Source organism: Canis lupus, chromosome 17 (genome assembly GCF_011100685.1).
Source record: "Canis lupus familiaris isolate Mischka breed German Shepherd chromosome 17, alternate assembly UU_Cfam_GSD_1.0, whole genome shotgun sequence".
Lineage (NCBI taxonomy): Eukaryota > Metazoa > Chordata > Mammalia > Carnivora > Canidae > Canis > Canis lupus.
Genome location: NC_049238.1, coordinates 51,412,241 through 51,433,985, shown reverse-complemented (window position 1 = coordinate 51,433,985; position 21,745 = coordinate 51,412,241). Strand labels below are relative to the sequence as shown.

The window sequence follows — 21,745 nt, the reverse complement described above, 5'->3', positions numbered from 1 at the left end:
TTCACTCTGTGTGTCTGGGTGTGCACACATGTGCGTGTGTTCCTATATGGACACGAGTCAGCCCAAATGGGCAAGAGTATGTCTATGTGTGCACGTGTACCCAGGAGCGAGTGTGGGGGTAATGTGCTGCACGTGGGCTTGTGCACGTACGTGTACGCGTGTGGGGATTATGTGCCTGTGTGTGCACGCTCATGAACGGAAGGCTTGGCTGGGAAACCCAAGTCTCCCCCTCCCAGGCCTCAACCCCTGATTCCCTGGGGCCCTGATAGAGGAGAACAGAGAGTCCCCAAACCCTGCGATCTGGGGCGGTGGCTTCTGTTGGATTCCCTCCCCCCCTTTCTTGACACAAATAGCCTGTGGAACAAAGGGAGCTGGGGATTTGGATTATTTATACAGTCAACATTAAGCAACTTGTGGTCTATTTAAATTCTTCTTTATTAGGCCGGGAAATTCCACGGCAAACACTCAGGCTGTAAAGGAACCCTCCAACACGGCAGCTCCCAGCTCCAGCCATTGCGTTGGGTTCCTCCTCTCCTCTCCTGCTCCCACACCTCTGACCCCTGGTTCTTCAGCTTCTGGAGGTCGTGCCCCAGCCCCCTTCCCCACCACATGGCCCCTGGGTCCCCCTCATTTCCTCCCATCCCTTCTACTTCCACTTCTCAAACTCCACTGAAGACCCCCTGGCTCACTCCTCCCAAGCTTTCTTTAACTTGTACAAGACTGACACCGCAGAGTCAATTCCATAGGTAACAGGAAAACAGGGCTTGTGGAGGGTTGGGGAGGGGCAAGTTGTGGCCAGTCTGGTGATTCCATCAGGGTGTTCTGGAGGCTCAGAAGACTTCTGCCTCCCCAGGGTGCCTCTTTAGACAGTCTGAGTAGCTAAAGAAAGGGTCTTAACCACAAGAGGAGCTGCCAGCAAATTCAAGCCAGTGACAGCCTGAGACAGGCAGCAGAGGATTTGTCTAGGCCAGAGTGAGGGAGCTGTGAGGTGTGAGGGTCTGCAAGGCCTGGCTTCTTGCCTGACGCAGAGGGCTCTCCATCTTCCCAGGCATGGCCTGCCATCTGTGTGTGGCAGAGGGCTCACCCGGAGCGGATATAGCTGAGGGCAGAAGGAAAGTTTGGGGAAAGGATGGGGGTGGGGTGGGGGTGTGAGATCCAGTAGAGCACCTGAGGTCCTAGAGAATCCCAGTGGGCAGCCCGTGTGTCCTGTTCCTGGGCAGTGCCCCTCCCTAGCCCTCTGCTCTCAGAGACTGTCCTGTCCCTGCCGTGACCTCCACATCTCCTCTTCCCTTGTTTCTCTCCAATGAGACTGTGAGCCCCCTGAGGGCAGAGAGTGCAAACATTACCTCATAACCCCATGCCTGGGACACAGGTAACAGCAGGAGCTTGGTAAGAGCAGCTCAAGGAAATGGCACTCTCAGGGGTTCTGGCCCAGCCCAGTCCTTCACCTCTCTGCCCATAACCTCACCCCAGGAACCCCCCCTTTTCATGCCTTTCCCAGGGGACAGAACCTGTGCCCAGTTTGAGAAGGAGCCCACTGAGGGCCAAAAGGCTCGTCTCAGAACTTCTCCTGAGGCTACGCTGTGCTGGGAGAAGGGACTCGGGCCCCAGGGGCTTGGGAAGAGCTGTCACCTGGGAAGAGGACTCCAGAGGTAAAGGTGACCACCCCAGGCTTCAGCCTCTGGAGACTAGGCCAAGGTTTCAGCTATTGTTTTAGGGGATGTGAGGGCTATGAGTGAGCCGTGCGTCCACCTCCAGGCAGACAGGGCTGGGGAGAAGCTGCCCTCTCAGACTGCAGTCTCCAAAGTCTCCAAACGGCAGCCAGCCGGAGAGGGTGGGGAGACGGACCTAGAGTTTGCTGCCAATTATCACCTCGCTGTCCGCCCTGCCCTCTGGGCCTGTCCCTGCTGCCACCTCTGGGCCTGTGTTTCTGATTAGTGGCCCCAGCTGTGCAGCATTAGTTGCATTTTTCCAGGATGAATCTTGGTTGGGACTTCCTGCCACGGGTCTGAACCAGCTGCCTGCCTTTGCTGCCTGCTTCTCATCCCAGTCCCCTGGGCTGCCCCAAATGCCCGCACTTCTAGGGGGCTCTTCCTCAAACTCTCAGGGGTTTGTCCCCTGGGCCTGGAGGAGACATCTCTCACCCTGCCTGGGGCAGCTCAGGGCACAGCCATGGCTCCACAAGCAGAATCCATTCAGCTTTTCTGATGGGTGGCTTCAGAGTGATTGCAGGGGTCTCAGACCTGAGCACCCGTGCAGATGCTACTGGGCAAGGGGATAGCAGGTCGAGGCTAGGGAAGTGTTTGGGCAGTTCTGAGGAAATTGTTCAGGGAAGTCTCCAAAGGCAGCATTACCATCTGGCTTTCTGGGGTTTGTCCTTTGTCTAGTCATAGTCCTGATTTTAATGGAGACGCAGTCTCCAAGTGAAAACCCGAACGGTATCGGTTCTTCTTTCTCTGGTTTCCCCATGCACTTTAGGCGAGCCGCTCAGGGAAGACACCACCTGAGAGGTGGTGAGCTCCCTGTCCTGCAGGTGTGTAAGTGTGAGCTGGAGAATAAAATCTTTTCGATTTCTTGTAATCCTCACTATATTCCTGGAGGAGGACAGGGGCAGGGGGCATCCTTTTCAGTGGAGGAAGCTAAGGCCTGGGAGTGAGTATGTGAGTGACTGAGTGAGTGAGTGAGTGAGTGAGTGCTAGATTGTGGGCTAGAACCCACATGTGAGGCCTGCTTAGTTCAGTGTGAGTTTGATCAATGTGCTTCCTCTCTGAACCCAACCAGACTTTGAGAGCCAGCCCAGAGCCTAGCCTTTTCCTTCTCACCCACTTTGCAGCTTCCTGGTCCATACTCCAAACAATCTGACAGCCCTATTCCAGGCAAACTTAATTCTTACTGTCCCTCCTTGCCCCAACAGCCTGACCTCAGCCGTAGTCTTTGGGCTCTACTAGGCTTTGTGTTCTAGGACAGGTCTCTGGTAAGCAAAGCCTCAAGAGGATTCCTGAGGCTGTCATCAGCTTGAATAGGAAGTTGATGGAGGGTAGCCTGCTTCTGGGTTCCCCATGCCCAGGACAGGCTTGGCACACGGTTAACCCAGGCTGAAAAGTGGTCCAAGAAGCTGGAAGGCATCAAGCTGAGAGTAGCATGGAGAAGTGACCACGGTTGGCATTGGGGACCCCAGGGAGTTGGGGAGACCTGCTAGTTCTGGGAAGGAAGCAGAGGCTGGAGGCAAGTGGCATGCGCTCTCCTTAGGGAGAGGAGGCTTGTGTCCTGGAAGCATCTGGCTCTTGGAAATGCTGACCAGAGAAGAGCTGGTAGCAGCGCTGGGTGCCAGACATTCTGGGTGGGATAACGTTCTGTTGTGGCCTCAGGGTCAGGGCTGTCCAGAGAGGACCAGATGCTGCTGAGAGCTGGGGGCTGCCTTGGGCTGTCTTTCACCGGGGCTACTGCAGGGGTGCAGGGCTCACAGCCGTGGCCCACTCCAGGAGCCCCAGCCAGCAGGTCTCTCTAATGGTCCCAGAGCATCTCCTGGCCCAGTGTGGTAGGTGGGGTCCAGCAGGGGCCAGAGACTCTGCCCTGGGGAAGCCTTCCTCCCAAAGGGGGACATGCTGCCCTTGCCCTTAGGCCCTTATTCAGCTAATGACAAGTTGACACATCATAACCTGCAGGTCTCCTTTGCCCTGGAACTAATGGTTTTATTCCTTCAATTCTTTAGTTATTTTAGGCAAAATATGATCTGTCTCTTTAATTATCTGCAAGGAATTGCCAACAACTACATTTGGCCAGATTGAGACTATGAATGAAACTTGTGTTTGTCTCTCAGGATCTTGGTTGGTTTTAGCCTTCGCCAATCTCTGGATGGTTGGTGACAGAGTGCTGTGTGTACAGATCAGCTAATGGGAACACAGTGTTGGTCTGCCCGGGCCATGTCAACAAGATCTTGGAGCCGGGTGGACCTGTGTCAAACTTTTGCATGAGAAAGAAATTCCCCTGTTGGAAGACAACTCCTTCAGCCTCCATCACATACCTGTGCAGGCAGGTTGCTCACCATCTGCTGGTTGGTTTTAGGTTCTGTCATATGTTCTAGGGCTGAGTGCCAGGCCAGGGGATCACTGAAGGCTCTCTTCCGGAAGCAGCTCCCACGGGGTCTCCTGGAGCCCCCTGGTGGTCACTTTGAGGGCGTGCTGCTCTCCCCAGGGTTCTCTGGCAGCCCTCAAGTGGACAAAGGGAGCTTCTTCCCTTTGCAAGGGCTTCCTTGTGCTCACCATCTGGCTGACAGAGGCCCCTGAGTTAGGTTTCTTGCAGCCCACCGGGCATAAGATCAGCACAAGGCACAAGGTCTAGGACAAGGCCCATCCTCTCTCCCTGCTGTGACCCGCTTTGGGCACCTTTTTGTGAACATCCTCACCCCACCCTGTGGTGAAAGGCTGCCACCTTTTAACAGAGGGCTAGGAAGGAGAAGGAACTGCAGACAGGAAAAGCCAAGAAGCAAGGCCATGTCATCCTTACCTGCCATCAGGCCAGGGCCCCTGGCACCATCTAACCAGACAGCTCAGTCTAGGAACCAGCCTGCTCTGGGCTGAAATGTCCTGGTCATTGTTGGTCCAAAGAAGAGGAAGTCTTTATCGCACCTGAGAGACCAGGAGAAGGGGTATAAGTCCCATAGTGTCCTGGCTTGGAACTTGGCTGCCTGCCTGCAGCGCAGTGATGGATGGGGTCTCTGAAGGAGGATCCTTCATCTTCGCCCCCACCAGCCACACCACTGTAGCCGCATCCATCTTCTCTCCAACTTAAGCCTTTCAAAGCCATGCCTTGGTAGGAGAGCAGGAGGATCCTCTACCATCTAGTAAAGGCTAGACTGAGACTTTAAATCAGAATCACTTCAGAGCTGGGGAGAATGGAAGGGAAGCAAGGGGCCAGTGGGGCTCCAGCCAGCCATTGGGCCAATCCCTTGTGACTAGGGCCGTCTAGCCCAGCATCTGGAGCTGTCCTAGCACCCTCGCGCCCAGGAGCACAGGCATGCCTCAAGACTGCCCAACGCTCTGTGCCACCATAGACTACAGGCAGTGAAGGCTTGTCTCCTGGCGCTTGCAGGGACTAACTCCATGTTCCCTCAGTTTGGGCTTTTCTTCATGTAATAGCACCACAGTAGGGAGTCTGTAGACCTGTCAGGTTGCTTTAGACAGCCTCCCCCGGCCAGAGCTGAAACCCAGGCCTGGAAGGCTTTTGTGCAGCCCATGGGGTTTCCTCTCCAGCCCTCGGGCAAAAAACCATTCCAACAAAAACCTCCATAGCTTCCCAAGAACTTGCCATAATTTATAGCCACCAGGCAGCTCAAATCTATGCAGAGAAAAGTAACATTCTTCCTCGAGAGGAAACGCAGCCAGCTAAGTTGGAGGTGGTGGTGGTGGTGGTGGGGGGGCAGATTCTGAGAAAAGATACACCCATTTACAAAATCCACAGCAGCGTAGAGACCTCAGAAAAGCCAGAAGTGAGCCCATGTCATCCTCCCAGGCCTTGGGGCTAAGGGTGACGTTATCTCCAAGGACTGGGAGTGAGGTGGGGGCTTAGGACAAAGAGGGCTTCTAGCTTTTAGGTACTCAAAAGGTGGTTTTCCCCAGAACAAAGGGACACTTTTTCCTCAAAGGCAAATTCAAGCCGCTTCCTTTAGAGAAGCCCAGAAAGATTTGCAAGTTTTTAATGAGTCTCTCCAGCATTTATGCCATTATCCAGCTTAACTTTTACAGTAAGCGGGGGAGATGAAGGGTTAGCACCCCCATGTTATGAAGGAAGAAACTAAGGTTCTGGGAGCCTAAGTTCCTTCTCCTGGGGTGAGGTGACACGGGAGGCCCGAGGCAGAGCTAGGTGCAGAGCTGGGTCCAGAGCCTGGTGCAACCCTGGGGGCCCACACAGGGGGTGTGTGTGGGGGGGAGGGGGGGAGAGGGGAGCCCGAACCTGAGGAAGGCTGGCCAGGAGAGGGGACCTGAAGGGGCTGCATGGGGGGTGGGGCGGTGCGTGCCAGACTGTGCCTTCCCCCTCCCTCTCTTCCTCCTTCCACAGAGCTGACCTTTAAATTATGGCATCAGCTGCAGTGCCAGACACGCTGCGATTTCCCTGTACTCCATCTGCCTAGCCTTCTCCTGGCGCAGTTTCTCCTCTTGCTGCTCTCCCCTCCCTCCTTCCACTCCCTCCTTCTCTCTCCCCCCAACCCACAGCTGCCGCCTCAGGTGTCCCCATTCGCAGGCCAGGCGGCCCTGCTGCAGGTGGGCCTCGCCAGCATTGCCAGGCCCCCTCCGCCCCCTCCCCCGCGGCGCTGGGACTCCGCCGACCCAAAAATCCCCTCTGCCTTCCCTCCTGGGGCTCGGCAGCCTTTCCCACCAGCCCCTCGGTGCTGGTGCTGGCGGCGCAGGGGGGCTCTTTCTGCTCCCTCCGCAGCTACCCCCAGCCGCCCCCCTCCCGGAAGCCTCGGGCTGGGATGTGCCCTCCGTTTAATGTTCATTTACATTTGGCCCCGGGCCTGGGCCTACACAGTATTTTTGGCCTACCACTGTAGGATATAGCAGACATTAAGTCTTATCAGTTTAATTTTCTTCCAGATAATAGGACAGCCTTTGATTTTTTTTTTTCAAACTATGGAAAAAGTGTCAAAGAAAAGTGGAACATTAATCAAGGGACTTTGATGAAAGGAAAGAAAGTGTTTTCCTAAGAGCCCAACATGTGGTGCAGCTGCTGGTGGATATTTAAATGACGTTTTTCATATGTTGCTGTAAAAAAAAAATCTCTTTGAGTCGATTCTGGAAATATATTCCAATTTGCTACAATGCCAGGGGTTTTAAAATTATTTAGAAATAAAATGTGTTTATGATTTCTGCTCTACTTTGTATATTTGTCTGCTGCAGGCCCCTTTCCTTTGAGGAGTGCCTCTCCTGTCTCTCCCAGAAGCTGCCGGGCTCTTTAGGACAGAAACACTCCGGTTGGGGGCCCTCAAAGATGGGAACCAGGTTTTCTTCCTCTGTGGCCTTTGGCCCAGTTCATCACTCTGTCCCAGAGGTTTAACTACAACAGGAGGGATTTAGGCGAGGAAGAAAAAGAAGGTGGTGGGGGATATCATTATGACTAGGCATATCTGGGGAGACCTTTATAAAAGCATGATTTCTCCTGCCAATGAGAAAGAAATTAACTCATTCAACTCCTAGGGTCCCTTACAAGCCTGAACATCTGAGTGAAGGAAATCCAGAAGCTGTGTGTTCTCTCCCGAAGGGAGCCCCAGTGCCACTTGGGCTGGGGGATACCTGAGTGTTAGTCTCATTTTTGGAGCCCACTGGGCTGGAAAGCCCCCTCCCACCCTGCTGGAATCCCTTCCTCAGAAGATCCTTCAGAGCTTTCCTAACACCCGCCCTCTGGAAGACCAGCTTCTTCACCCTGCCGGCCTCAGAAATTTGCCAATCCTAAACTCCGGGGAGGGAGAGTGCTTTCTGAGATGCCCCTTTCAAGCATGTATGCTGAGGCCTCAGCCATGGGCTCTCTGACCACGAGGGCAAGGCTGGGCAACAACAGTGAGAGATTAGTTTCCAGATAGGGAGAGGGCCCCACCGACCCTCCCCAGGGCCAGAGAAGCAAATAGCCTGCAGGCTCATGGTCCTTCCCGGTGGCCAGGCTGCCCCTGGGGGAGATGGCCCTGGGTCCTGTCCTCACTGACCAGTGGGGGGCACACTCTCCCTAGTTTTCCTCTCTCCACTGGAGTTTGGACTTGAGAGAATGTGAGCTTCCTGGTGGGTATATGGGAGAAATGGATGGAGGCCTGCTCCTTCCCAATCTGCCAGGGCCATCTCTAGCCTCCCAACCACTCCCTTCTCCTGCACTGGCCTTTGGCTTCCCCCAGGTCCTCATAGGTAAAATCATTTATGGGTACGTGTGGTTTGGGTGAGGGGAGACACCTGCTCCTGCACAGGACTGAGATGAGCATGGCTGAATTTCTCTGGCTGTGAGGTCAAGTCCAAACTGCAGCCTCCCCTCCTTTCAGAACTGCCTCCCCCCTCCCTCTTAATCTTTTGCCCCCCCCCCCCCCACTTCTTACCTCTCCCTACTTGGTTCCACACTGTGCCATGAGTGTCCATCCCAGTTCTACCTCTGCTCTGGGCCCCAGGGAAAAGCCTTCTTGTAGGCCCAGCCAAGTCTGCAGCTTGTCCAAGGGTCGTCGTCGTCCTGCTCCAGAGACCATGCAGCCAGAAGCTGGGAAGGAGCAAGCCCAGGTGTTGCCCAGGCAGTTACCAGTCTATGTTGTTCTTGCTTTGCCTCCTTGCACGGTGAGCCCCTGGGCAGGGTGGTGGGGGCCCTTCCTTTGTTTCTCCATGACCCTGCTTGGTACAGGCTGAGGCTCAGGGCAGATGCTCCTGGGGGGTTTTGCAGCAGCCCCTTAGAGAAAGCCTGTAGTGCTCATGGAGTTGCTCTAATGGAGCTGTCTCAACAATCCCATTCTCTTGCCCGTCACTGATGCAAGAATGCTGACAGAAGACTGCGGGGACTCACAGGGAATGATTCCTCCCCTCCTTAGACAGAGAAACAGGAAGACAGGTCCTTTGCCTTCCTCTGAGTGTATTCATACCTAGATAGGAGACCAAGAATTCCTGCAGCATCCAGTGGCAAAGCCGAGACACAGGAGGTCAAGTACATTGCAGAAACATGGAGCAAGAGCCCCGATGAACCTTCTTAGAATAAGAAATCATCAATTTCTCTCAGTGTTTCATCTGGTTGGAGATGGATGTTATGTTATTCACAGCTATAGAGCAGCCACCTGGCAGGGTGAGAATTGGGGTGGTGCCCAGAGAAACCCCATGGCTGCTGCTGAACTGGGACTGCCTGATACCAGAGCCTTTTCTTCTCTCCCTTTTTCCTTCCCAGATAGAAGTTTGAGTTTTGTCTCAGACCACCCGAGGCTCAATGGGGGATGGCCAGACCTGTCTCATTGGGCCATTCTGAGTACTATCTCAAATAATGCACATCCAAAAGGCTCATCAGATGGTCATTCCCTTCCCCATCCCCCTGCTGTCTTGCTTGCAAAGACAGTCTTTGTATGTCTTCCCTGCTGCATGCTGAAGGAAAAGGGACCTGAGGCCTCAAGTAGAAGAATCCTTGAGCCTGCCTTCAACCCCAAGCCAATCAGATCCAAAGGACTTTCAACCGGAAGGGGCAACCCGGAGCCCCACCGTGATCAGAGCACCGTCTTTTATGATTTAATATCATTGGGATATGGACTATATCTCACCGTGGACCTGAGAAAACAAAACTTGCCCATCCAGAGGTGCTGCATGATGTTAGGGAAGCCCCAGTGGCCCATGCTGTGCTGTGCTAGGGATGGGTCTCAGCAGCCCAGGTCATACCCTAGTAGTAGTCCCTGAGGGTACTAGCAACGGAGGGCCTGGGCCTGGTAACAACACGTCAAGCAGGGTATGAGGGGCAGAGCCTTGCCTCACCTGTCCAGTGCTCTTGATCTTCAAGTGTGAAGTAAAACTCAGTGTTACCTGGATCTCCAAGGACTTGGCTAAACCTTGTGCCCTGAAAGCAAGAATCAACAAATGAAACATGGTGGCAAGGCTCCAAGTTTCACCATGAACTGGCAGGTAGAAACAAGCTTGAACTGCAGCCAGAAGGGTTTGGGTGAGTACAAGGTAGACGTCCTGAAAAAATGGATAGACCACTGTAGAAACGGGCAACCAGTAACATTTTCTCTGATTCTCTTTTAGGCATGAGTGTCTTTAATGGTAGGAGGGCTATTCAGGAGACAGGTTTGGAATTGATGCTTTCCTAGCCCAGATGCTAGAGTTAAGTGACCTCCAGCCCCTCCTGCCCCTCTCCAACCCTGGAGAGGGGTGCATGCCCTCAGTCTCAGTTCTGAAACACCAAGGATGAAGGGTGTATGGCCTGTCTCTTGTTTCCTGAGACTTTCAGGAAACCCAAATGCAAAGCAATTAGAGTGGGGTGCTTTATATTTCTCCAAATGAAAATATTTTCCAATACTTTCCTTTTTGGGGTTACTTGCTAGCATTTTGCTATCTCCCAGTCATGTTGGAAGTTTGGTCATCAAATTTCATCAACACACACAGAAGGACAAAGGGAGCTACAATTCTGTGTATGTGCCTCAATCTCTGGCAAGGAAGGTGGAGGGGAAGACAGTGGTGAGCTCTCTACTCAGAGCTGGACTCTGGGAGTAGGAGAGCACAGCTCAGGGAAGAACTCTTGTAGACGTCTAGACATTCAGGTGGAAGAGGAGCAGACAGTGCTCACCTCAGCCCCATGGCCAGGGCTGTGTTCTCATGGCCCACCTAAATCATCTCCAGCTGAATTTTATGGGAAGCAACGTGTTTCCTGCCCTTGGGAAACCCTGGCCTGATGAGGGAGTCATCAAAGAACTTCCAGGTGATCCTTGGACTCAGGAAATTTCATGTGCACTGGCTCAGATATAAAGCGGAGATATGAGTGTAAGATAATAGTTCTAATACTTGCACAACTAGGAATCTTTGGTGTCTGAGATTCAGTGTCTGAGCATTGTGGCAGAGCAAAGAAAAAAAAAAAAAGAAGTCCTTTACCCAGAGAGCTGGAGCAACAGGGAATTCCTGGACCTGCATCTTTAAGCCCTGGCATCCTAGAAATGAGTTACTGAGGTTTTATTGATGGGCTGGGGTGGGCAGGAATGTCCCATCACCTCTGCTCTCAGTAACACCACAAATAAATCTCTGTCTATTCTAGAGCCTTCTTTTGCTAAAAGGCATAGCCCTCTGATGTCCTTGTCTTCCTTCTAAGACATCCCTGGCAGTAAACTCCTTTAAGGTGACATCTTTGTTTGGATTCCCTAGAAAATAGAGGCTGAGGCAAGCCTTAAGATGCTAATGCTTTATTTCAGAGATTCAAATCCAGGGCAGCAAGGATAAAGCAAAGTAAAAGGCAAGCAGTAAAGAAGAAATGATGTAAAATGATACGTTATTGCACTGGCCATTGCTTCTTAACAAGTTGCAAAAAGACACAGCTTATCAAGATGTAGATGCTTCCCATTAGCCAGGCAAGACATCTCTGGACAGGCTATACAGAAAAAGCGTACCTTAGAACAGTGCGTCAGAAGGGGAAGGGGGAGATAATTTTATCTGAGGTTCTCTTCCATATTCTCTCTTTCAAAATCCATCTCATGGGGAGATGACTAACCTGAACTTCCTGACTGTATCACTTGGCTCCTTCAGCAGCTACTTACAAAGTCAGATCCTGCATTGTGCATATTGATGCTTCTTCCAAGTCTGAAAGTACAGTAGGTGCAAATCAGCTGGTCAACCTCAGATGGCAGGCCCAAGCAGGCATGTAAAGAGTCAGCTGACTGTGGTGGCAGCTGAGGAGGAGTGAGTGGCTGAGGGTCTGAGAGCATTTGAGATGATTCACAATGTATGTCCAGTGGAAATGGAGAGGGTCCTTAGAAGAGGAGGATGGGAAGGGGTCCTGCAGAGAGTCAGGGGCCTCAGAGATCAGGGAAAGTCAGAGAAGAAGGAAATCTGGGATAGAAAAGACAAAGATGGCATACTGAAGATTTCATGGAATCTGAAATAGGCCAAGTAGAAGGACTCAGTGACTCTGGGTATGAAGTTACTCCAATTCTGGAAGCCACTCCAAGGGCATTCCTCTGGATTTAAAAGCACATTAAATTAGACTTCTCTTGGCTGGTGTTTGCTGTCAGTTTTAAAGAAAAGTCTCTTTTTTTATTCTCACCCATGTGGCAAATAGTAAAAAGGCCATGAATTCTTCTCCTCCCCAAATCCATGCCCTTGCAATATGACATTGTAGATCTTCCCATCAAGAGGTAAAGTCTGTTTCTCCAACTCTTGGGTCTGTGCTGACTCAGTGACTTACTTTAGACCTCAAGACATTAGCAAACTTGATACAAGTAGAGGCTTGGCAAGCACCATTGTGTGTGGGGGCTTGGCATCTTGCTAAGCTTAGGGCCCTGCGACCACCGTATGAATGAGCCTGAGTTAGCTGGCTGGAGGATGAGGGGCCATAAGAAGAACTGAGGTGCCTCATCAGATATGAATGGGTCCATCCCTGTTCATCTAGTTGCTATCTGACCTATCAGCTGACTATAGACCCACAAGGAAGCCTAGTGAAGATCAGCTGAGGCTGCCTACAGTAAAATAATTTCCCACCTGATCCAAGAATCATGTGCTAAATAATCAAGTGGTTATTGTTTCAAGCCACTAATTTGGGAGGTTGATCATCATGCAGTGAAAGCCAACTAATTCAACCTCAACAACTCATTCTGTGTGAACTCATAGATAATGTTCAGTCAAGATTTTCCAAACGGAGCTGAAGTTTGTAGAATCTACTAGAGTAAATCACCTGAATGACACTGGGTGGTGGTAGTGGATGTTGATGCTAGTAATGGTATTGATGGTTGTGAGAATGTCGGTGATAGCAGTAGTAGAGGCGTTGCTGGCAGTGTGTAAAGATATTTGTGATGGTGAACGTGTAATGGTTGTGGTGTGGATGATAAAATTAGCAGTGAGGGCAGTGATATAGAAGTTGATGATGTTTGTGAAAGTGATTATGGTGGCAGTGGTTGTGATAGATATTAATAGTCACAGTAATGACAACTGGGGATGATTGTGGTGGTGGTCGTCATGACTGTTGGTGATGGTGATGATAATCATGGTGAAAACAATGGAGAAAGTGACAAAGGTGGGGATGATGATGGCAGTTGATATTTACTGGATGGTGGCAATGGTGATAATTGTCGTGACTGTAGTAATGGTGATAATTGTCATGACTGTAGTAATGGTGATGATGATTGTGGTGCTGAAGATGATAATTTTAATGGCAATAAACTAAAGATTTGTCTAGATTTTTATGGTTTGCAAGACCCATGGCCTGGATTTCTCCTGCCCATTTTAATTCAACACCAAAACCTAGCTCCCAAATGAAGAGGGATTTTCTGAGAAAATAATCCTACAAGCTGAGAAGATTAGAACTCCTGGCTTCAGTTCCTTTTTTGACAGGAACTGATGAACTAGAGCCTAGATTGAAGTGGGAAAAGAGTGAGACACCTCAGCTATCAGCACTGGCTGCCTCTTTGAAGGCAGAATGAGAGAAAAGCCATGCAGGACACACAAAAGGCTGGTGAGCTGGTGAGGGAAGGAAAGACAGGTTTCAAATCACCACAAGCCAGAAGCCACATATCTGGGTCTCCTGGAGCTCCAAGAGCATGCTCTTTTGTCCTGGAAAGAGCCCAACAGCTTTAGAGAGAGGCATGGACAATGAGAATATGGCCAGAAAGGGTCACTGTGGCTGTTTTTGAGGAAGGCCTCAAGGGACCAAAGGCTCAGTCTTGATGGCTTGGAATGCTTATCATCTGCCACCTGAGTTGGGAGGAGCCCACTGTGACTTTACTCTGCCCCAGCCACACTGGAGTATGAGCTGTGGAGTACACTGTGAGGCCAGAGGATGGAGAGAGAGTGAAAGAAGATGCTGAGGACAGACTGCTGGCTTGGTGGGCAGTGTGATCCACAGGGCCATGCAGAGGTCAAATGTGGGGAGGACAGGGTGGGCCAGATCTGTCCCAGCTGCAGTGCAGCTGGTCCCTGACCGGTCATCCAGACCTTAGTGAGGACTGGGAATGCTGTGGTGGTTTTATCACTGAACACGGGCCCTCCTGCTGGCCTGTTGAATGCAGCCAGAGCTTCTCTGCTGGTTCCCAGAATCCTGCTCTGCGAATGCACACCCATGTTTCCCTCTAGCCAAATGTGACCTCCCACCCATCTACCTGCTGTCACTAAATACAGGCATAGATGGGAGCCCAGTGGAGTATGCTGAGCTAGGGATACCCTGTCCATATGGCAGGGCCCCCTCCTCGAATGTGATCCTGAACAGGCTCAAGACAGGGGTCAGTGAAGTGGGAAGAGAGTAGGGAAGGGTAAATAATTGATTTGGAAGTCCCAGAGCTCGTGGAAGACCCAGAGATGTCTGCAAAACTAGATTAGGATATAAAACTCTGAGAGATGTTTCAAAGGCCATGTAGAGGGAAGAAAGACACAACTTCTTGAGCCCCAGCTGGGTCTGTAGAGCTTTGGAACATGGGTGTCTTTAGCTAGCTTGAAAAGTAGCTCATTTCTGTATCTGGGTCTTAATGAAGGCATATCCTATTAAAAGGTGCTTGCTCAGGATGCCTGGGTGGCTCAGTTGGCTAAGGGTCTGCCTTTGGCTCAAGTCATGATCCCAGGGACCTGGTATTGAGCCCTACTTGGCGGGGAGCCTACTTCTCCCTCTCCCTCTGCTCTGCCTCCCTAATCCCCTGCTCGTGCTCTCTCTTACTCACTCTCTCTCAAGTAAATATATCTTAAAAAAAAAAAAAAAGATGCTTGCCCAAGGGGTGAGTGGGAACTGAAATGTAGACAGGCCAGATTCTACTCATCAAGGCCCGTGCCCTATTGGACTGCACTCTCTCAGAAGAGGGAACATCTTTTCCTAATCCCACAGAGGCATCGTGCAGGCTAGCAGGAGCTCTGGTTTAAATGTGCTTAGAGTATCAACTCCAGCTGAGGTTGGTTCCATCCCTGTTGCTCCAATAGGATGCACGGCCTTCAGCCAGTTAGTTAGTAGAAGGAATGGGACAGTGTCCTTTGAGCTCTTTCCTACAAAGGCCTAGAGTGAGCTGAATAAGCCTAGTATCTGCAGCCAGCACAGACAGGGGCCTGCTTTCTTTTTTTTTTTTTTTTTTTTTTATTTATTTTTTTATGATAGTCACAGAGAGAGAGAGAGAGGCAGAGACACAGGCAGAGGGAGAAGCAGGCTCCATGCACCGGGAGCCTGACGTGGGATTCGATCCCGGGTCTCCAGGATCGCGCCCTGGGCCAAAGGCAGGCGCTAAACCACTGCGCCACCCAGGGATCCCAGGGGCCTGCTTTCAAGGTACTTAATATAGTCAAGGGAAAGAGACCATGATTACATAAATGATTATTAGGAGGTTCAGGGTAATGAGAAGAGCATATAATAGGGAATTTACTTTACCTGAAGGCTGGGTGAGATATCCCTTTCTTAGGAAGAGACAGTTCTGTTGAAATGTGAATAATGTGTAAAAGTTGGCAAAAAGAGGAGTGTGGGAATGGGGGGGTGGGGACAAGTGTGGTGGGCAGGGGAAGAGCATGTGTAGAGGTGTGAGGAGGATACATGGAAGTTGGCATGTGGCAGGGACCGTGCGGCTGTTGTGAGAGGACACCCACTCTCTGAGATCAGAGGGTAGTCAGGCACCAGTGTGCAGAAATATGTATATTAAGAAGCCTGTTGATGTGACCTGTGTTCTGAAAAATCTCCCCAGCTGCTAAGTGAAAGTGGCCTGGGGGCAGGGAGGTGGATAGGCTGGTTGGTGGTGGCTTTGTTAGTAAGGCTGCAACAGTGGAGAGGCAGGTGCCCACTGGAATTCTTATTCAAAGCGGTTCTGGATCTAGTCTCCAGTCTTCCATGCCCCATACCTGGAAGGGACCAGCTTCATCCTTGCTCAGACTTCATCTTAGGCTGGGATCCCTGAATCTACTTTATAACCATATTTTTAAAATAGATAAAGAAGACAGAAACAGGAAGAGCCAGCCTGGCACTTTGTACATTGCAGGGTCTTGCTCAGTATTTGGCAAATGAAGGAACAGTAGAGAAACACAACGCAATGTCAGTGAAAAATAGCAGTGCAGATGCTCCATCTTTGTGCAGTTTAGTGAAGTTCTGTACAGGATGGGGTCGGGGGTGGGTAGAGATATAAAATCAATATGGAGAAGGGAAAGAAGAGCCTAGACTTCGCAGAGAAGCTTGCATTAAAAAAAATAATTATTGGGGAACCTGGGTGGCTCAGTCAGTTAAGTGGTCATGAGATTTTGGCTTAGGTCATGAGATTGAGCCCTGCATCAGCCTCCATGCTCAGCGTGGAGCCTGCTTGGGATTCTCTTCCCCCCACCCTTGCTAGCTTTCTCTCTCTTTTTCTCTCACTCTCTTTCTCAAAAAAAATATTATTGAAGCAAATCCATAATAGGTACATTTTGGAGCAGTTGGCGGAAAGGAGTGGGAAAAAGCAGGGGCAAAGAAGTGAGGTGGGTGGGACTCTGGCCACTTCTGGGATGACCCTCCCCAGTGTTCCTGCCACAAAAGCCTCAGATTCCCCCACTTTGCCCTCCATGCTCCCTGGGGAACTCCAGGGCTTTCTCTCTTGAGTCCATAGTCTTCACATGCAGGGGAGGTGGGGAGGGGAGGGCACCCAGGACATCCTGGGACTCCTCTTTCTACCCATTGAGGCCACTCTTTGGACATGTCCCACCAGAAACCCAGATTCATCCAGACAGACAGGCCATGACTTAGTACGTGGAGTTTCAGGAGCCATATGGGCCCCAGAGATGAGATAAGTATAAAATAAATGCCATCCACACTTAGAGTGCCGGTGGGGACCCAGGTGAGAGGGTCTGGAGAGAGACCCATAGACTTTTTTGTTTTCCTCAGGTGTGGGCAAAGTTCACTTGAATTGCAAGCCTTCATTTACAGCATATTCTACAATGAATGGACAGGAGAGCTGTGACTTTTGAACGTATGAATATATGAAAGTCCCTTGAGATTCAGGTAATCAAGGAAAGCACTCCTCATTTTACTGACGACTGTTGTACATTTGAAAAGATGACTATGCATTCTCAGAATTTCAAAGTAGTAGGGTGGACCTTGCAGCCCAGAGAAGAAAACCTTTTTTCATATTATTAGGCCAATCCATATCAGCAATTCTACTTGATGAAGAGAGATGGATGCCCTCCTTGAATCAGGCTAGGGCAGACCACTAATTGAAAGATGCCCCGGGTGCAGGTGGGAAACCAGCAGAAAGGGAGCACCAGACCAGACACTGGATCCCAGGCTCCAGGCCCTGCCAGGGAGGAAGAGGGTGAGGAGGCCTTACAGGAGGTTGAGGGAGCGGTTGTGGATGTCTGGGCCAAGATTCCTGCAGGCATCTTAGATCCAGAAAGCTTGAGAGGTGACCGGAGGGCAGAGTGGGGTGGGTGGAGAAGGAGCCAGGCTGTTCCTGGGATCCAGGCCACCTTGGGGCCTCCCTGTCACTCCCTCTGGAATGCAGTAGAAGAATATAAGGTCCTTCCTTTTCCTGGGGTCTGGAGTCTGGAGATAGGAGATAGGAGTCTCCTTGTGCTCTGGGCACTGCCAGCAGAAAGTGGCCTTGGGTCTGACCCCTGGGGAAGGGGGTGCTCAAAACAGGGAGAAAGAGGCAGGGCCATGGAGCTGGAGAAGCATGTGTGAGGGAGGCTAGGGTAACTTAATTCCTCTACAATAATCATTAGGTTTTAAGAGCTGGGTCCAGCTGAGACTCCTCACCCCTGAGGGCCTCCAGCACAGGGCTAAGCTCTGAGCATCCACACTCCAGTGTGGGAGGATGGAGCCACCTGATTGGAGCCTGGTGAATTCCATATGGCTTTGGAGCCTGTGGCCTGAGGGATGGCGGGGGTGGGGGGGGGGTGGGGGGAGCATCTCCAGGGCTGTGGTGACACTGGGCACACAGGAGGAGAGGAAGGGCTGAGGAGCCAACCAGCCAATGGAGACCTGCAGGACTTGGGCCAGCTGAGGAAGGTGATGGTCTGAGTCATTTTAGAGAGGAGGCAAACTCCAGCGAGGGACAAGGGAGGTGAGCCTGCAGGTGTCCTTTGCACAGTGCCTCTCCTTGTGTGTTCTCCATCAAGTCATTGTCTCTACCTTCTCACTGATCCTTCTATAGTGGGTTCTGGGCCCTGTACAAATATTGAGTGTCCCCCTTGTGCCAGCACTGCTTGAGGGACTTAGGACACATCAGTGAATAAAAGACACCAAGATCCCCCCTACATGGGGTTCACATTCTGGTGGGAGCCCCGGCAGTCTGGAGGAGCAGTAGGTGGGAGGTGTTGGGAGTTTGGGAGCAGAGATGGGGCTCTGGCCTCCAGAAGGAGACATAAAAGCAAAACCCAGGCCTGGACTTCAAAATAGTGCTAAGAGGATTTCAAGGTAGAGATTCAGACTTGTGGGATGGGTTTGGGTAGATCCTGAGTCTCACTCAGGTACAAGGGATTAGACTGTAGGTGGGGGGTGGGTTTGGGGTGGGTTTGGGTAGATCCTGAGTCTCACTCAGGTACAAGGGATTAGACTGTAGGTATAAGACCCAGGCTGCTAGTGGATGGGCCCACTCTCCTCATGCTTCTCTTTCCTCTGGCTTCCCCGAGGGTGAGTGCTGAGCCCCTGGCTGTCCCTGCAGTGCAGACTGTCCTTTCTTCTATGTAATCCTCAGTCTTCTTACACACACATGGAGGTGTTGGTCCAGGTAGCTCTGACAGCCTGAGATCAGGCTGTGACAGATTCAGCATTTTTAATGGAAGATCCCCCAAAGAGAGACCTTTCTCCTGGAATGTCCCAGATGCTTTGGTTTTCTTTCCTGGATGCTCTGGCAACTAGGGTTTCCTGTCAACCCCCAACTGCCAGTGAGGTGAGGGGTCAGGATCTGTCTCTAGTTTGTAAATGGGCATATTGAGTCCCTGACCATTTGTGGTGAGCTTCTGGGAGAACTGGCCCGGCTGCTTTCCTCACACAGCTGGGGCCCAGAGTAGGAGCCCAGAATGGAACATACCTTAGACTCCCCCAGATGTAGAGGGAAAAGGAGGTTAAGTGGGGCCCAGGCCCTGCTGGTACCTATGATATGAGGGGCCCTAAATGCACACTTTGGAGGAGGAAGGAGAAGTATAAGGAAACCCATGTCTCGCTCTTCCTTTCCTTAGTTCCTAGGAGCTGGGGTGAGCTGAGAATGGAGACTGGGGACCAAGGCTCCCTGGTGTCCTGCCCCATGGTAGAGGTAAAAGTAGGACATGCCATGGAACTCTTGGTCAAGTTTCTTGAAAAAGTAGCAGTGTGGCACATGTGTCCAGCTTTGGCCCATCAAAGGCCTTCTGGTGTGCCAGAGCTCTTAGGCAAGCTCAACATGACCTTGATCCTCCACCGCTTGTCTCTGCTCTGCTTCTCAGCCTGACGCTGGTCCCCCTCCCTAGTGCTTTGTCTCCTCCCTGGAACCATCTTTGCTCCCTGGATTTGCTTCTGACCCTCATGTTCTTCCTAATTACGATCTCCCTGGCCAATCAGTGGTCAATCTGTGTAATTATTGCTGCATCTATGCCACAAAACCAGTGTTAGAGTACAGTGGCTGGATTCCTCTAGAAGACTATCAGTGGCTCTGCTGAGATGGGCCATCTTTCTGTGTCATGGAGCCCTCCCAGCCTGGGGGTACAGCTCTCTCTGGTGGGTCTTTGACCTTCTCTGGGGATGCTGTGGCATTGGACCCCCCAAGCTCTGGCCCCCTCTCCCTATTTTTGCCTCTGATCCTCAGCCCAGGCTGCGTGCATCCCTCCCTCTGCAGGCAGCCTCCTGGCTGACTTCTCTCCCTGTCACATTCCTGGCTGTGAAGGGGACCTCTTCCAGGGCCCTGGGGAGATGACATGAGTTTGTTTGTTTTTCTCCTGTCTCCACTTCAAGGGCTCCACTGGCAAAAACAACACCCTGATGAGTTCCAGCTCTTCCCCTCCTTTGCCCTGAACATGGGAAAGACAGCCTCTACTCTCAGATGTGTCAGCTGAGGAAAGAGGAGCACAGGGGCTGGCTTTAGGAATGTCACTTGCTCCCACTGCCTTTTTGAGGAGAAGTCATAGAGTCACAGGTCATCCACAAAGCTCTCCCTATGGGTCCAGCCCCAGAAGCCCCTCAGGGGAGACGGGAATACCATTGTTTAAGAATAAAGGCAAGCCTTAACCCAAAGGAATGAATCTAATGGGAAAATGCAGATTTGAAGATCAGAACATTTTCCCAATACCTCACACAAAACTGTGCACAAAGAAGCCTCCTCATAGCAATGGTGCATGTTCCTGGACTATGCTAAACCTCTCAAATCATGACTATAAGAGCTTTCCTTCTAATGAGATGGCTGTCACACAGAACCAGTGAGAAGGGATTGTGCATGGGGCACAGTGTGTGTATACCCTTTAGGTGCCAAAGATAAGCCTGCTGAGGACCAGACTCCCTTTTATAGGACAGAGGGCAGAGTTGTGGTTTTCCTTAAGGGATAGTGTTTGGGGCAAAGAGGCTAATATTGACAGCCAAGTGGAAGGACAAGGTGAATGAATACTGACATTCTAAATAGTACATCAACCACCACAAACTTGGGGTTGATGGGGCTGCCATCTTGGGCCTCAGGCCTGTTGTTGAGAATGGCCTAGGTTCTAGGGTGAGGAAGAAGTTGAACTATCTACAAGGATAGAGTAGAGCTTTACTTTCCTTATGCACAAACTCCAGGCAAGCTCAGGGGCCACAGAAAAATGGGCCCAGGACCAGAGAGCCCTTTCTGATGGCAAGTGTGTTTCTGTGAAGCAGTGAATACAGGGATAGCTCTAAGGTCAATTAGGAGCCCATAAAGAGCCAAGCCAGAGCTACAGGACTGTCTGATTCATCTCCCATGGATTCTTAGACAACAAAAGAAGACTATGAGGCTCAAGATGCTAAAATAAGAGCTGATAGAGGAAAACAGAGCAGTGGAGGAAGAGAGATTCAGCTTCTTCAAATCCTCAAAGTTCAAGCCTTTGCCCAGCCACTTGGCCCTCGAAGAGATGGTTGTATAAAGTTCACTTGAAGTTGTACAAGAGAAACAGTGTCATCTTGAGCTCCCTTAAGTACCTGCTTTGCATCTTCTCTGGTGGACAAGACTCTGGATTAATTGTTCCCACAAGACCAGATCTCCCGATCCTTTCCTTTAAGTCCTTTGCCTAAAGAGAAACAAACACTAAGCTTTAGGGAGTCTCTATCTTTCCTGATCATTAAAATATAGACCTTGTCCCTGGAAAGCCCACGTCTTATAGCCTAAGTCTGATACACTGGGGGTCTGTTGGTCAGCCTGAAAAAGAGAGCAGTCATGGATATGAAGTATATGCACTGGAACACAAAATGGACAGTGACCACAGCTGTCAAGTGGAGCTCCTTGAAACTGTGCTGGGGGTGCTTGGCACACTGTGGAGAGTGGGACAAGTGGAAGCTGGTCAGGAGAGCCTTCTGGGGGCTTTGTAAGGCTCATGGATTTGTAGAGAGGTGAAAAGAGGTGTTGCAGAGGAAAGGCTGGTAGGAACAAGCAGTCCTGTGCAGCTATGCTGCTGCTAAAGGGCACTGGCAACAGCATTCTAGTGTCTCAGGATGTGGAAAGGGCCCCCCTCCTCACACTGAGTTGTCCTCTCTGTATTTCCCCTACATATTTTCTCCTGGTCCCTGTTTTTGAAACATACCCCATACAGGCCATCTATATTCCTCTTGACATTTGGTGTCCAGAAATTATTCTCTCATCTACTCATTTAATCTGTATGTATTTAGCCTCTTCTATGTCCTAGATACTGTGCAGGGGTACAAAGATGAGTAAGACCCAGTTTAGTTCTCAGGAAGCCCTTAGCACTGCTCAATAGAATGCAGCATTGTTCAATAGAACTTTCTGTGATGATGGAAATGCTTTCTGTGATGTCTCATGGGAGTCACTGGTCACTTATGGGTATTGAGCACCTAAAATGTGGCTAGGGTAACTGAGGAACTGAATTCATATTCTATTTAATTGTAATTAATTTAAATTGAATAGCCACGTGTGACCAATATGAACCATAGTAGATAGCACATATGTAACTGAAAAGAGAGACAAGTAATC

The 21,745-nt window shown here is 50.8% G+C and overlaps 1 long non-coding RNA gene across 4 annotated transcripts in view; it reads right to left on the bottom strand.

Annotated features, from left to right (window-relative positions):
* Window positions 1-21,494, bottom strand: part of LOC106559910 — a 28,948-nt gene extending 7,454 nt beyond the window's left edge. For 2 of the 4 annotated variants that reach the window (XR_005372587.1, XR_005372588.1), the window contains exons 1-6: window positions 21,339-21,494; window positions 20,740-20,828; window positions 9,471-9,552; window positions 8,075-8,602; window positions 4,507-4,628; window positions 4,025-4,269 (exon numbers count right to left, since the gene is read on the bottom strand). This is a non-coding gene — a long non-coding RNA (uncharacterized LOC106559910). Of the gene's footprint in view, window positions 1-632; window positions 4,270-4,506; window positions 4,629-8,074; window positions 8,792-9,470; window positions 9,553-20,739; window positions 20,829-21,338 lie in introns of those variants that run through there. The other 2 variants (XR_005372589.1, XR_005372586.1) reach the window with 2 other exon arrangements.
* Window positions 21,495-21,745: the final 251 nt, after the last annotated feature.